The sequence below is a fragment of the Pleurodeles waltl genome, chromosome 4_2 (genome assembly GCF_031143425.1).
Source record: "Pleurodeles waltl isolate 20211129_DDA chromosome 4_2, aPleWal1.hap1.20221129, whole genome shotgun sequence".
Taxonomy (NCBI): domain Eukaryota; kingdom Metazoa; phylum Chordata; class Amphibia; order Caudata; family Salamandridae; genus Pleurodeles; species Pleurodeles waltl.
The window spans coordinates 494,446,928-494,460,906 of NC_090443.1; the positions used below are offsets into that span (position 1 = coordinate 494,446,928).

Genomic DNA, 13,979 nt, shown 5'->3' on the forward strand with positions numbered 1-13,979 from the left:
TGTTGTTGCAGCCATGACCGTGTTATGTGGAGATAGCATTTACATTGCTTAAGACCAAGTACTGCCTTTGAAATGTACTGAAGGACTCTGGGAAAACAGAGAAGTAGTTCTGAAAGTTGATTGTTTGATAGAAACAAAATTTGAACAATTGAAACAAGTATTATGGACATTTCTACGCTTATTTTGGATTTCACTTAAGAATTATCATGTGATGAAACAGGATGGATTCCCAAGGTAAGCACTACATTACTCATGCTATAGATGATGTCAAAACACAGGGTATTACAGTTGTATCATTATATTAATAAACATTCTAGGATACGGAGTTGCAGGACATTTGTTAATTACCATGCACTGCTACCAGAGTCAAGTAAAAACTATAGCTTATCTTCCACAGAGAGCATAATAATAAAGCTTGAGGTAGTAATTCAATGACCATTTATTTAAAGGACTGAGTACAGTAAAGAGAGTTGGTAACACAAATATACTGCTAAAGTATACCTATTTACTATTACAGCTAAGGGCAGAACCTTCAGGGCAAGTTACCAAAGTTATATTTTGCCCTTTGAGGTCCATTATATCCTGCCGCTGTCATTGGCCAGCAGAAGTGCTGAGTCAGAGTGGTGGAGTCCAGTGTCTATGCTCCCTTTATTATCTCATTCCCCTTTTCTACTGCTGGCGGCCCTCATTATCCTGTCTATATGGTATTTGGTGCTGAGAGAGAGAAGAGAATAGAACCTAGTTGAATTTTGAGCACAAGGTTGGGACACCTAAGTCTAGATCCTGCAGAATACATTGCCTTATTTACATGGACCGATATAGTATATATTATCATTCTGCTCACCGCAAATACTTCTGGCAGTTTCCTACTTCACATGGAAGTAATACCAGCATGAACCCAACAGTCCTGCAATAAAAAGCTAGTTGTGTTGAACACCAAGCATTGCACACTATACAGCTCAGAGTGTTAGTACTTTCTTTACATATGGCTACGGTTCTCAAGGTGTTCAAAAAGGTAAGTGTTGGGCAAGGCCCTCTCTGCAGAGTCACCCCCAAAGTTTTTGCCTTTACCCTCCACATTTTTGCTGAATTTATTTTGCTACTAAACAAATACAAGAGCAACCCAGAATGTCCATGTGAACCCTTGGTATAATTATCACAAAACACATACCCACGTGAAACTCACTTACAATCAATTTAAATATTATAGCAGAAAAATCTTGCTACTGTCTAACTCATGCAAAAAATTCTTAAATGAAGACGAAAATCATCTGTCTATAATCTTTCAAAATAACTCAGCTGAACCCAGTACCAACACATATGTGAAAAATGTGTTTTTAATTCTTTGGAAGCTGCAGCAGCATATAATGGTGAATCATTGTTATATTCATACTTTAGGAAAATAAACAAAGAGTGATAGTTGAAACAAGTGATCCCCAAGTGAGAAAAGAGACACCACACCATAGAGCAATAAAAAAATGCTTATAGTTCTGTGATCTTTGGTGTATCTCACAAAGACAGTCTCTTATAAAGTTATGAAGTATGCTTGTCAATACAGTCAGAACAGTGAGCTTCTGTGCTGCCAGTGTACACTACTGGTAGGAGACAATGTGTGTGAAATGGTCAGGATTCTTTTGCAACATGGCAATTATCCCTCTGTTTGCAGTTATAAATATTTTGAAACAATTTAGACAGCACTTGCTTACTTTTTAACTGATTCCTGTATGTGTTTACTGTTTTAGATTTATGATTCAGAACAGAACAATATTGGATTTCACTGTTTTTCTCAATATTTTTACTGGCCTGTACTTCAAAGTAAAGGCTAGGAAGGTAAAAAAACAGATAGGTGGCAACCCTGTACACACCTCTACTTTTCAGCTATGGAATAACAGTACAGGCTATCACTGTGATGCCTACATAGCTGCTCTTGAGCTACAAGTGATAGTTGAGCTCATGCAGCAATGGACCGGGCTAGAGGCATCATCAATCTCCACTTTAACAGCTTGATTGGAATGCGTGTCACTGGGGAATTCTGTGTAATCTAAAGCATTTGTTGATGTTAATTGTTCTTTAATCAAGACTTTGGGCCTGAGTCACAAAGGTAAATGTATACTTTTCTGTAGGTTTACTCTTTTTCAGTATTCATAAACTATGATTTAATAGTAACTTTGACTGCACAGACAAGAGAGATGAGTGAAGATCTCTGCACAAAGAACTCTGTTGCGCTCCTGTGCCCACGTCGACATTCCTTTCACATCAAGTGCTGTTCAGCCACTGAGTAGGGCACCCGAGAGTGCCAAGCTACCCCCGAGAGTCATGGAAGCTGTGGATCGACAGTAAGGCCTTTTTTGGCCCTATATGTGTTCCGTCTGCTTGAGACATAAGTAGGATACAGCATAAATTGAGAGTAATCCACCATTCACCAACTCGGAGTCTAGGAGGGCCTGAAGGGGGTGACAGGTAACTGGTGATTGACAACCTCTGGCTTCAAATACCTTGGTTTAGAAGTCAAGTTGACTAAAGAGCACTTCCTGCAATTCAATATGGACTGAATTATATAGGACTTACACAGAGCTACAGACCGACGGCACAAACTCCCCTTAATGATAATGGGCAATATCGTCCTCTACAAAATGATTACCTTGCCCAAATCGCTCTATGTGCTACAGAATACTCTGTTCCATGTCCCTTTCAAGTACTTCGATAAACTAGACAAACCACTTTGTACACTCCTCTGGGACAGGGCTACCCCATGAATAGCTCTAAAGACGTTGTATAGGTCGGTCTACATTAGGGAGTTGGTACTGCCTGACATGTGTACATCCCACAGGGCAGCGCACCCACATGTCATTAATGAGATGGGGCATATCTCACACAACTAACAGGCCTATAAGATAGAGAGAGCAACAATACACCAGCGGGCATTCCTCCACTATGTTTATGGGAGATCGGAGAGGAGGTGCTTGCCAGAACCAACCCAGGTCGCCCTACGGGGCTTGGGACGAGGCCACCTCAGTGGTGAGGTGGAATGGGTCACTCACTTTGGCAACCCTCTATGGAGGGGTACTCCGCTGACTGAAATGTGCAGGCTCCCAGGCTTCCACAGATTGGAACAGATTTGGATTCTCAAGCTGAAGAATGTGTTGGAGAAAGGGGAAGGCAAGCCGTCTGAGACACTTCAACAGGAACATTCTCAGGCGAACCCCCAAAGTTCAAATACATGCAAATAGCACATGCCTTGTGAGTGGAGGGTATCCTGGGGACAGACCTCCCATAGCACACCCCACTGGAGACCCAGGGTCTGGGGATTGCTCTTCCTCACAATGCTGTATCCCAACTGTATCGCACCATACTCAACAATATACCAGATAACCTTGGGAAACTCCGGGGAAAATAGGAGACAGACAGGGTCGGATTGGTAAAGCGGGCACTCGGTCAATGGCTGATGGGCCGGTGTGAGTTGCAGTTGTGGGCCACTTTTTAAGTGGTGTTCGATTTGAGATCGATCTCTGCTGTTCAGATGCCTAACCGGCCTTCCTGAAGGCCTGTACCAGGAGGTAGATGGACTTCTGTTACCTTCGATTCACCAACAGGGCAGGAGGCATCAATGCCAGCCCCCCGCTGGGCCTGCCATTGATATAACTAGCTTATATGCCGTAGCCAGCTAACTTGGGCTGGCTACGGGCACATTAATGTATGTAGACTGCACAGGTACCTGACCAGAAGATATTCAGATGTGGTTCACTTGTGTGAACTTATTCATGCCCAAGGAGTGCTGGCGATGTTTGCATTTTGTTTTCCCACTTGAGTTAAGAAAACAAAATGTAAGTATCAATATCTACTTCATAGATCTTGGCAGCTAGAGTTAGATAATTCAATTTCAGTTTTTTGGACAAGTCTCTTTCAGAGAAACCCCCCTCCTTATATTGATACTACTTAAAACACCGAAGCAGTGTCATGCGAAAATGTATAATACACAATTGTGGGGTACTTTTTTTTTTTAGGGTGCCCGGGCCTATTTTTTCATCTCAGTCAGACCCTGGAGACATATATAGGGTAACTGGAGAACACAGACTGGGAGGCCGCCCTACTGCATCCCGGAGAAATTGCCTTTTGAGCTCGACTGAGGTTGGTCCAGTTCAACATTCTTCATGGGTCCTTTTACCCTCACTTGCCTCTGCTGCAGGATAGACGACGATCCTTACTTAGCCCAAAGGTGAACTCTTACTGGAGGGATATAGTTGCAGAAACAGAGGCAGTGATAAGTGTGGAAATACCCAACGATGTCGACATCCCCCAAAACAAATTGGCGTTTAGCGCCTGGGATTTACCATGATAAACAGATCTAGCTGAAGCATGGGGGCGGGCACAAGTACCTACAAGAGGCATGTGGTGGTGCAGAGTGGTGTATGAGGGCCGAGGTTGCCCGCCAATAATAGACAAAGTTTGTGGACCATGGAGAGTGTATAACGGACTAGAGAGAGGCAGGCGAAGTCACGAGAGGAGGGGCTCTGCAGTGACCTGGGGCGACCGCAATCTCTGTCGCGACCGTCCATTGGAGACGTACAGGGTGGGACTAGAGGGACTCTGGGGTTGGACTGCATGTGCATAGTTCGATATGTATGTATTTGTTTGAAAGGCCAACACCAACACTACAAAACAAAAAATAAAGAGATGGGCAGAAGGAACGTTGGAGAGAGAAATAGTTGGAAAAAAAGATTAAATAATTGAGGCATTCAAGGAAGGAAGAAAAGAAAAATGACAGCCACTGATGGAGAGTCGGGCTCGCGGGCTATTTCGGCTAAGATTCCGTGGGGGAGAGGGTGGCGCTATTTTATTTTTCTGGCTTTTCCCTCGGTCGTGGCGTTACCACGGCAGCTCATCAGATTAGAGAAGAAGAAAATAAACAGAAAAAGAAAAGTACACATGTAACCCCAGCGTGCTGTTCCGCGTTAGCAAAGAAGCCCCCATCAGCCCACTTCGCCATCAGCGCCCGCTAAAGGTTTTCACGTGCGCCTCACGTGCGCCTCGGAACCTGGGGGAGGCGCTGAGGGTAGAATGAGATGATGGAAAAAAACAGTCTTGGATGAAAACGTTCGAGGTTACCCTTGAACTTGCTAAATTATTTCGCAGCTCACTTTTCTCTTTGCCAGTGAGCATTTATCACTTTTAAAAAAATCGTAATCGGCGGGGGAGAAGGAACGGGGGATTAAGGGGAAAGTTCCTGAATAAATAAATAACATACAGATGGCTTCAAGGTGTGTGCCATGTGGCCAGAGCATTTATGGACTCTTTGCAACCGAGAGCTCTTGAATCCATTTCTCCACCCCTTTCGTTGACGGAGCCTTTTCCCGCGGGGGTGTGAGTTTGAAGGGGGCGCCTGTCGGGGCCCCCTTCGTGTTGTTACGCACTGAGGTGAAGTGCGCAGGGATCCGTGGTAGCCTGTAGCTAACCCTGAAGCAGAGCAGTGCCCGTCGGCATCGGGGCGCACAGACCTCCAGGGCGACCCCTGGCAGCGGGTGCAGGGAGGGCTGACGGGGAGCGGCTGCTGAGCTGGAGCTACGGGTGCGGTGGGCGCGGGATTCCGGGCGGGTGCGTAGCAGAGACTATGCACTGTGGGGGACAGCATAGCGTTCAAGGGAGAATGCAGTGTTCAGGCGTGGTGTACAGCGAAGGGTACAGGCCTCCAGGAAGATGTGGCGGAGGGGGGGGGGGGGGGGGGGGGTGTATGCAAGGCAAGGTCCAGCTGGGGATAACAGCCCGATTTATTGCGGGGAGTGGGGGTAGAATGCAGATCTGTACAAGTGGCTACAAGGTTCAGCGGCGCTATGTAGCAGGAATGCAGCATTCAGGGTTGATGGGCAACGGTGGGAATAGGGCGTGCCTTTGGAGGAGAAGTATTGCAGTGCTTAGAGCACCAAAAGCAGGTGTGCTAAAGTGGGTAAAGCGGTCAGGGCAGATGTGCAGACGTAGGAATGATGTTCAGGGCAGATGTGCAACCGTGGGCTCAGCATCCAGTCAAGATGTGCCTCGGTGAGTATAGCGCTGTGCAGGGCAACTGTACATCATTGCATATAGAAGTCACAGGAGGAAGGTTGGGTACATCATTTAAGACGGATACTGCCTAGGCAAATGTTCCAATTCATAAGTACCAGATTAACCCTATATACAGCATTAGTCACCGATACGTGACTCCGTGAACTTTGTAATGGGACTGCCCGGGCGTGACACCACTCGGGGTCATTTTTTAGAACTTTTGATCCCTCTGAGCTAGACTCGTGTTTTGTCGATGCTTCCAGTGGCCCTGTTTAGATGTACAGCGATGTATAATACATAAAGGGCGGGGGGCATTACTTACAGTGGGTGTGGCACTGATGGCAGCTATGCATTGGTGGGTATAGGGTTCAGGGCAGGAGGGCAGCCTGGGCACAGCATCTCAGGGAGACAGGTTGGCATATGTGTAGCGCTAGGAATACCACGCAGAAACAAGCCGGCAGCGGTGTGTTCTGCAGAGCACAGTGGCAGAAGAGACTATCGGGGTTCCCCCACCCCTCCGTACTCTGTTGTGCTTATTAAAACACAGACGGGGGTGAGATGAGGAATGAAGTTGACTTCCTGAAACATAGCGGATAATCTGCTGAATTCAGATTTAAACCAGCTCTCCTACAATTCTTGGCTCAGCTTTATTTCCCCCTCCCCCGTCCATCTGCGGATTCCAAATGCTTGTTTAAACAGCCTGGGACTATTTTTAACTTCGGCGGTAGACTGCTTTGCGCTATTCCCCCTCCAAGGAATCAGAGTTTCACACCCTGGCTTTCAATCCGGGACTTTACAGAGGACCCAGGGGCTGATGAAAGGTTCGGCTGATGTTGGGTGAATATTGGGACCTGCATCATTTTAAATAATACTTAATCAAGGGACCATTGTCAAACTTTCTTCTCTGTTAGGCTAGCGTGTTGTAGAATATAACAAACCTGACGCCAAAACCAGAGTGAAATCTACTCTGCCAAAAACTACTGTACTTGCACCTTTTGGAGGTGGTTCCGAGAAGCAGCGGAGGCAGTGCTTAATTTGTAAATAAAAAGGTTCCGGTGCCCAAAGCCTTTCTCTTAAACACGCGACTGCTGCATTTAAATGTGCGAGCACGGAATACTGAGGCAGCGTAATCCTGAAGCCATCTTGGGCCTCTTCAATCCATTTAGAGCCACTCCCCACCCCTTCAGTTTACTCTTGCAGCTTTCTGCTTTCAACCTTTGTGACGCTTTTTCGTTTTTCTATTCCTCCGTCTTTCCCATATGTGTCTTTTGCTCGCAGCAAGTGCTTGAGGCAGAAGAATAAGCCCGGCCCTCAAAAATAAGTGCCGGTTCTCAGCACCGGAATCAATAAGCACAAATTAATCACTGAGCAGAGGTGGAAGAAGAAATTGCACTTGTTCTCATGTAATCACGTGCCTCTCATTGGACTATTTTGAGATAGGCCTCCCTGTACCGCTGTTGCAGTACGGGGTGTGTGACGTCTTCACTGTCGTAGCCCATTCCATATTGTGACTAGCCCCTCGGCGCCACTGATGAAACTACATATATCTGCCCTGGTAACGCCGCATCACCACACCATACTTAGACTAGGCTCAGGGTGCCACTAATCCAAACTGCTGTGCTGCCATTTTAGAACCTAAGCCAATGACAAACCCAGGTTTCATGGTGTATGCTCCTTTCAGGACATCACTCAATGCCACTGCCTCAGGGTAGAGGGTGTCGCTGCTGCACCACCAGCTGCAGAATCCCTCAGGATCTTAGCGAGTGCCGGCTGGGACTGCCGCGGACTGTACCAACCTCCTCCCTCAAGATGCTGCTTGAAACAGGTGAGAAACAAGCATTGGCAAAGCCAAGAGCTCTTGCCTATACAAGAGCTATCAGCTTTGCCAATGTGTTTTAGCCATGTTGTACACAGCCATGTTGGAACTGCTGTTCATCATGGGTAAAAGGTAGTGGCATAGATGAGAGAGTCGTAGAGTAGAGTAGAGTATCACAGTGAAGTGGTGAAGAGTGGAGCAGAGTGGCAAAGAGGTGAGTAGAGTGAAGAAGGGGGAGTGGAGTGTCGTGGAGTGTCATGGACTGGAGTGTTGTGGAGTGGAGTAGAATTCAGTGGAGTAAAGTGGAGGGGAATAGAGTGGAGTGGTGTAGAGTGGAGTGCTACAGAGTGGCATAGAGTAGAATACCATAGAGCAAGGTTTATAGAGTAGAGTGGCATAGAGTCGTGGAGTGGAGTAGCACACAGTGGCATAGAGTGGGGTAGTGTTGTAGAGTGGAGTATAGTTGAATGGAGTAGAGCCATAGAGTGGAGTAGAATGTCACAGAGTGGAGTGGCATAGAGTGGAGTGGTGTAGGGGGCATAGAGTGGGATAAAGGAGAGTGTCAGAGTGGAGGGGTGTAGAGTGAACTGTAATAGAATGGGGTACATTGGCCTAGAGTGAAGTGGCATAGAGTATCGTAGAATGGAGTGTGGTGGAGTGGAGTGTCATATCGTAGTGGAGTATCATATAGTGGCGTAGAGTAGAGTGCCATACCTTAGAGTAGAGTATTGCAGAGTGGAGTGGTGTAGAGTGGAGTGGTGCAGTGTGGAGTAGTCATGGGATGGTAGCACAGTACTATTACAGACACATTTTCAACTGAAATTACCATTACATTTACACATACATCTTTACTGGTAAAATATACAGTGCACAAATGATAATGTTTGGAAATGGCATCATCTACTGTATTCTTTTGATCATATTAAGATATTTGTTTCCACCACACTTCTGAATTACTAAAAATGTTCTTTGTTTGTGCTTTATTTAACTCAGATATAGTCTTAACTATTTGCACAGTTCATTAATAGACACTTACATTTTGTTGTACACTAGAAAAAACCTTTTCTTTCCCAGTACCCACAAGGTTGTCACATAAATCCTGTCACTTTGAAGTCAGAGAAAGAAAAGAAAACCTCAAGCTCCCTCAGAAGACTGAGCCTGACATTTGGCCTCTGAAAACACACCAAATGGGACAAGATAAGAACACAATTCAAAAGCCTATTTACAGAAAGAGTGGACTCGGGGAAAAAAGCAGGAAGACATGGTGAACAAGCTTTGCTCCCTGGAAGAGATGAAGACATGCTGGACAGCCTAAAACAAATGAAGGCAGCAATCAGAAAGCCAGAAAATGTGAGTTACAAACCACAAAGCCAATGGTGAGCAATGGGTGAAATGCATTCCCAGGGAAGCTTTCAGAATGCCCTCAAGAAGTATTTTCGCAACTGGACAGCTGCACTGTCTGGTAGGCTTTGACCTATATAATGACCTTATCTTTAAGAACATAATGCAAAAAAAAGTTCCCAGAGAGTACTATGGTGTGAATCAAAGACAATTTGCAACATAAATGTTTTTTTGAAGAAAATATAGGCAAAGCAGCTCAGGTACAGTTTTGATATGTCTCTCATTGCTACTGTACTGCCATCCCCAGTACAGCCAAAGCGTAGGGCACTAAAGTAATATCGCCAAATTCTCTTTGATGAGGGATCTACTTAAATATCCACATTTACTGTGTGCTTTACTGTTACGAAGGAGAGAATTATAAATTGTTTGCAATACTGTTATACATTTTATGTTTTGATTTTAACTGCAGTTATACATAGAGATTGGACATGTTGTCTTCACATAGACCATGCAAAATTATTAAAGATTTTCCTCTTTGATATATGTTTTCAGGAACTCAGACATGGATAAAAACATCCACCTTTGTGAATATTAATGAATCTTTCATATGGGAAACTAACCAAATGCTAACTGGTTTAGTAGCAACAACACATTCTTAGAAGTAATTTAGTAATCAAGGTTATTTGTAATAGCTTACCATTTTGAGTGCTGAGCAGTTACTTCATACTCCTTTGATGGCCCTAGGACGACTGACAAAAAAGAAGTACATTCAGATGACCTATTTTTAGGATTGGTTCCTTGTACTGTGGTACACACAGATAATTCTCCTTAACATATACACCTTTGGCTAAGCCACTGGATTGATACTATTATGGTTGATGAGGTCATATTGGTAGGGATGAATCAAACGTAAGAAGTGGATTTGCTTTTTGGAACTCTACTTTACAGGTATACTGGACGGCAAAGTATTTCTCAGGAGGAACAAAAATAGAAAGAAAACTTGTTTACAATCTAAAATATTGTTTTGGCCTATAATTATTGCATATCTGGACTTTTAATACTGTCTCCACTGTTTCGTTCAATGAGTTAAAATTTGTTACAGCTTTTACCTGGATCTTCCACCCAACAGAATTGAATTCACTGGTTTGGAGACATCATCACAACTGCAGTGAGCAGACAGCTGAGACAATACCACTGATAGTCTCTGTAGGTGATGAACTTAATTATTTTCAAGGCCCTTGCATTGCGCCAGGAGCCATCTACATCACAGAGTCCTACTTATTTCAAAAGGAAATCCGGAATGTGAAGTACAGTAGACCCATGCTCTTAAATCTGCCACCTCTCTCTCTCCTGGTCTTTGTTTTTTTTTTTAAAGGAATTAGCAAATGAGTCCATGCTGTCTTCTTACAAGGCACACCATTCTAGAACATGACTGCGAAGGAAGGGCCTACTCTATGGCTCTGGAGAGTCTGCATCTGTGCTCCATGTTCTTTTTCTGGCTAGTTATTGACTGTCTCTGCAGGTTTTTTTTTTAACTCAGTGATTGTCAAGATTCATTTGCCATGATTCTCAGCTCAGTGGACATGTGGTTGCAGTACTCCAAACCCGAGCGATCTAAGCCCATTTAAAGGAAAGAAACGCTAGCAGTGATCACAGAACGTCACCGCTGCTTGGCAAATGGTGTGGAGTCTCTGAAGAATGCTTTATGTAACAATGTCCAACAACAAAACTATATTTCCAAGTATTTTTAAATTTGCACATACTTTGGAGAAGGAAGCAACCATTTTGAATAATTAAGTACAGGTTTCCTTGTGTTCATGGCAGCCTTGCTGGGAAATTTTGATATGCTGCTGCTGCCAGGATCTTGATACTAGGATTCATGAATCATTTGGAAGACAGCTGCTTTTCCTTGAGAATTTGCAGAAGAACAATATGGGAATATAGACAACCATTCTGGAAATCAAGCTGCGTTTGGGAGCTTTGAACTATTTTAACACTAAGGGCCCGATTTAGAGTTTGGCGGACAGATTACTCTCACATACGTGACGGATAACCCGTCCACCATGTTATAATTTCCGTCAGATATTATGGAATTGTAATACGGAAGATGGGATATCAGTCACGTTTATGACTGAGTAACCCCACCCACCAAACTCTAAATCAGGCCCTAACTCTAGTATATTTGAAGACCCTGGAGATTACTTTTCTTGTGCGAAAATAGGAAGACTGCTTTCCTTAAATGCTGAATAGTCAATGCATGCTGATACCTTAACACACCACAAGCTTTAGTGTTTCAGTGGTGAGTTTGAATTTCTCCCCCATATTCCGGTAGGCAGAGGAAGTATTCGTTTTGCATGTGGTTTGCATTTCAAGTCTCGTTTGAAATTATACCGTAATTGGTTGAATTTTGATTTGTGGTTTAAGAGTTAGGTTCAATGAAAATGTATTCAGCGTTGAAAAAGTCTAAAATCCCTGTCTGTGAAGGAGGTAGGATTCCACCTGAAGATTTACCTAACCACAAGATGTTGCTAATTTCAGGGCGTCATACTTGTTTATGGTTCAAAGATTGAAAAAAGATTACCACGGATGATAAAAACATGCAATGTCCTATGAATGGTACTTTTAACGTGAGAAAGATTGAGTATTTGATGTGTGCTATGCATTAGGTGAAAACACATTTTAGACCTGCACAGTTTGAAGCCATGAATGACTGGGATCATGTAGCAAAGGAAAAAGAAGGGAAGAAAATAATGAAAGATCAGGTTAGAAATGCCACAGCAACTGGCTCGATGCAAGATGGTGTATACAAAAGAAAGCCCAGAGAGAAAACAGGACAGAGGGAGAGTGTATGTTCCGTCCAGTTGTTAAAGAAACAGACAAAAAGAAAAAAAATAATGAAAAAGATTAAACCAAAAGTGAGAAAGAAATGGAACGTGATTCTGTAAAGGAGGATTGATTTTTAGATGATCTGTTAAATTCAAGATAATCTCCACATAATAATGAGACAAGACCGCAAGAGCAGCAGAGAGGAGCTGGAGAGTCACGTTCACATGAAACTGGAGACTCAAAGTTGAATTTCGAGAAACTGTTAATGGTATTATTAATTTAGGAAGAATAACATCATATATTGAGTATGAATTAAGATTCATTAGAGCATGCATGTGTTTGATACATATGAGAATCTTCAGGCTAGGTGTGTGAATATAATGTGGACTTGTTAAAAAAAATAAAAAGAGTACAGAAAAACAGAATGGATAGGAGTGAAGACCAAATGAACAAGTTACCTTCTGTAACACCTTATCTGGTGGCGATTCTATCTAGCCACAGATTCCTTACCTTTGAATATAATCCCAGGCATCAGATTGGATTCAGAAGAATTTCGAGCAGTACCCTTGACACCGATAGGTAGCGTCACAGCAGAAGTGATGTGAGCGGTACCTATGTTGACGCCACCACAGCGCAATGAACGCAGTTACTTTCGTGACTTTCCAACCCAGGAGCACAGAGCTAGGACAAGACCTGACCACTGGTGAGGAAAAGACTAAGGCCCTGAAAGGGGTGCTGCTTATACCGGGACCTGTTTGCAGGAATATGGGAGGATTGGTAAGGAATCTGTGGCTAGATAGAGTCTCTCCCAGATAAGGCATTACCGAAGGCAAGTAACTCGTTCATCTGACAGACTTCTAGCCGCAGATTCCTTGCTTGTGAATATATACCCAAGCAATGCCTTCCCGGAGGAGGGTCAGCAAATCCCATTAAACCAAAATGTCCTGTAGGAGCGAATGGGTGAAGTGCCCGTCATGATGAACCTCACTGTCCAGCCAGTAATGTTTTGCGAACAAGTGCAGGGATGCCCATGTCGCTGTCTGACAGATATTCAGAGGAACACAGCATGCTAACATAGTGGTTTCTGCATTGGCTCCGCTACAGTAAGCCCACAAGCCCTCAGGGGTCTGATTCTTGGCCAGTGCATAGCAAATGTTAATACACAGGACAATCCATTGAGAAATGGTTCATTCCTGTACAGCTTTCCCTTTCTTTGCTCCCACACAGGAGCCTATGTGCAGGGCTTGGACAACGCTCTAGTAGGACATTGGTAAGGGCTTCAATAAACAGGAAGTAGGGGTTCGGATGGGGCGACTCATGCCTGAAGCACACCTGTCTTTACTGCCCCTGAGGGTATTAGGCCCAAGACCTCAGCCATCTTACACAGCACCACAGTGAATGAAGCACCCTCCTCCGTAGCCACGTTATGAGGAGAGACCAAGCCAGTGTCCGGTGAGATGTCTAACTCACTGACCTTTACAAGTTCCTCATACCAGTTGTCCACAGTATCATCTAGAAGATGCTGGTATCCATAAGGGTCTTCAGATCCCTCCCATTCATCTCTCTCTCCAGGCACTGACTCTGACCAGGAAGACATGGTCCAGGTACGCCAAAATTGGCGTCAGATGATGCCCATCCAGCTCGATGTCAGAACCGGTGGAGCCAGGGGCGTCACCACTTGAGAGGGTGCTGAGGAAGGTTTCGGTTTCACATGCGGCTTTGCTCTGAATCCAACACCGGATCCATGACACTGGACTATCTAAGAGGGCGAACTCGCTGGTGAGGATCCAGTGGGGGCTCCTACCGAGCCTGTGGGACCCGAAGATGCTCCACAGGGGCCAGGCCACCCAAATATGAGGTGCATGGCCTCGTAAACTTCTCTCAGCTGGGCGGCGGTTGTTCCGACTCCAGGAAAGTCAGGGAAGACCAGAGTGGACTCTGACTCAGGTTCTGTGGAAGT

General features: G+C 44.5%; 1 protein-coding gene across 13 annotated transcripts in view; it reads right to left on the minus strand.

The window, feature by feature from the left end:
- The window catches only part of NFIX (nuclear factor I X), a 1,024,880-nt gene that overhangs the window by 960,875 nt on the left and 50,026 nt on the right, over positions 1–13,979 (minus strand). Inside the window, exon 2 of one of the 13 annotated variants that reach the window (XM_069231930.1) lies at positions 9,891–9,942. The exons of the other annotated variants lie outside the window; for them this stretch is intronic. The gene's annotated coding sequence lies outside the window, so the exon portion shown is untranslated. The remainder of the gene's footprint in view (positions 1–9,890; positions 9,943–13,979) is intronic. 13 annotated transcript variants of the gene reach the window in all.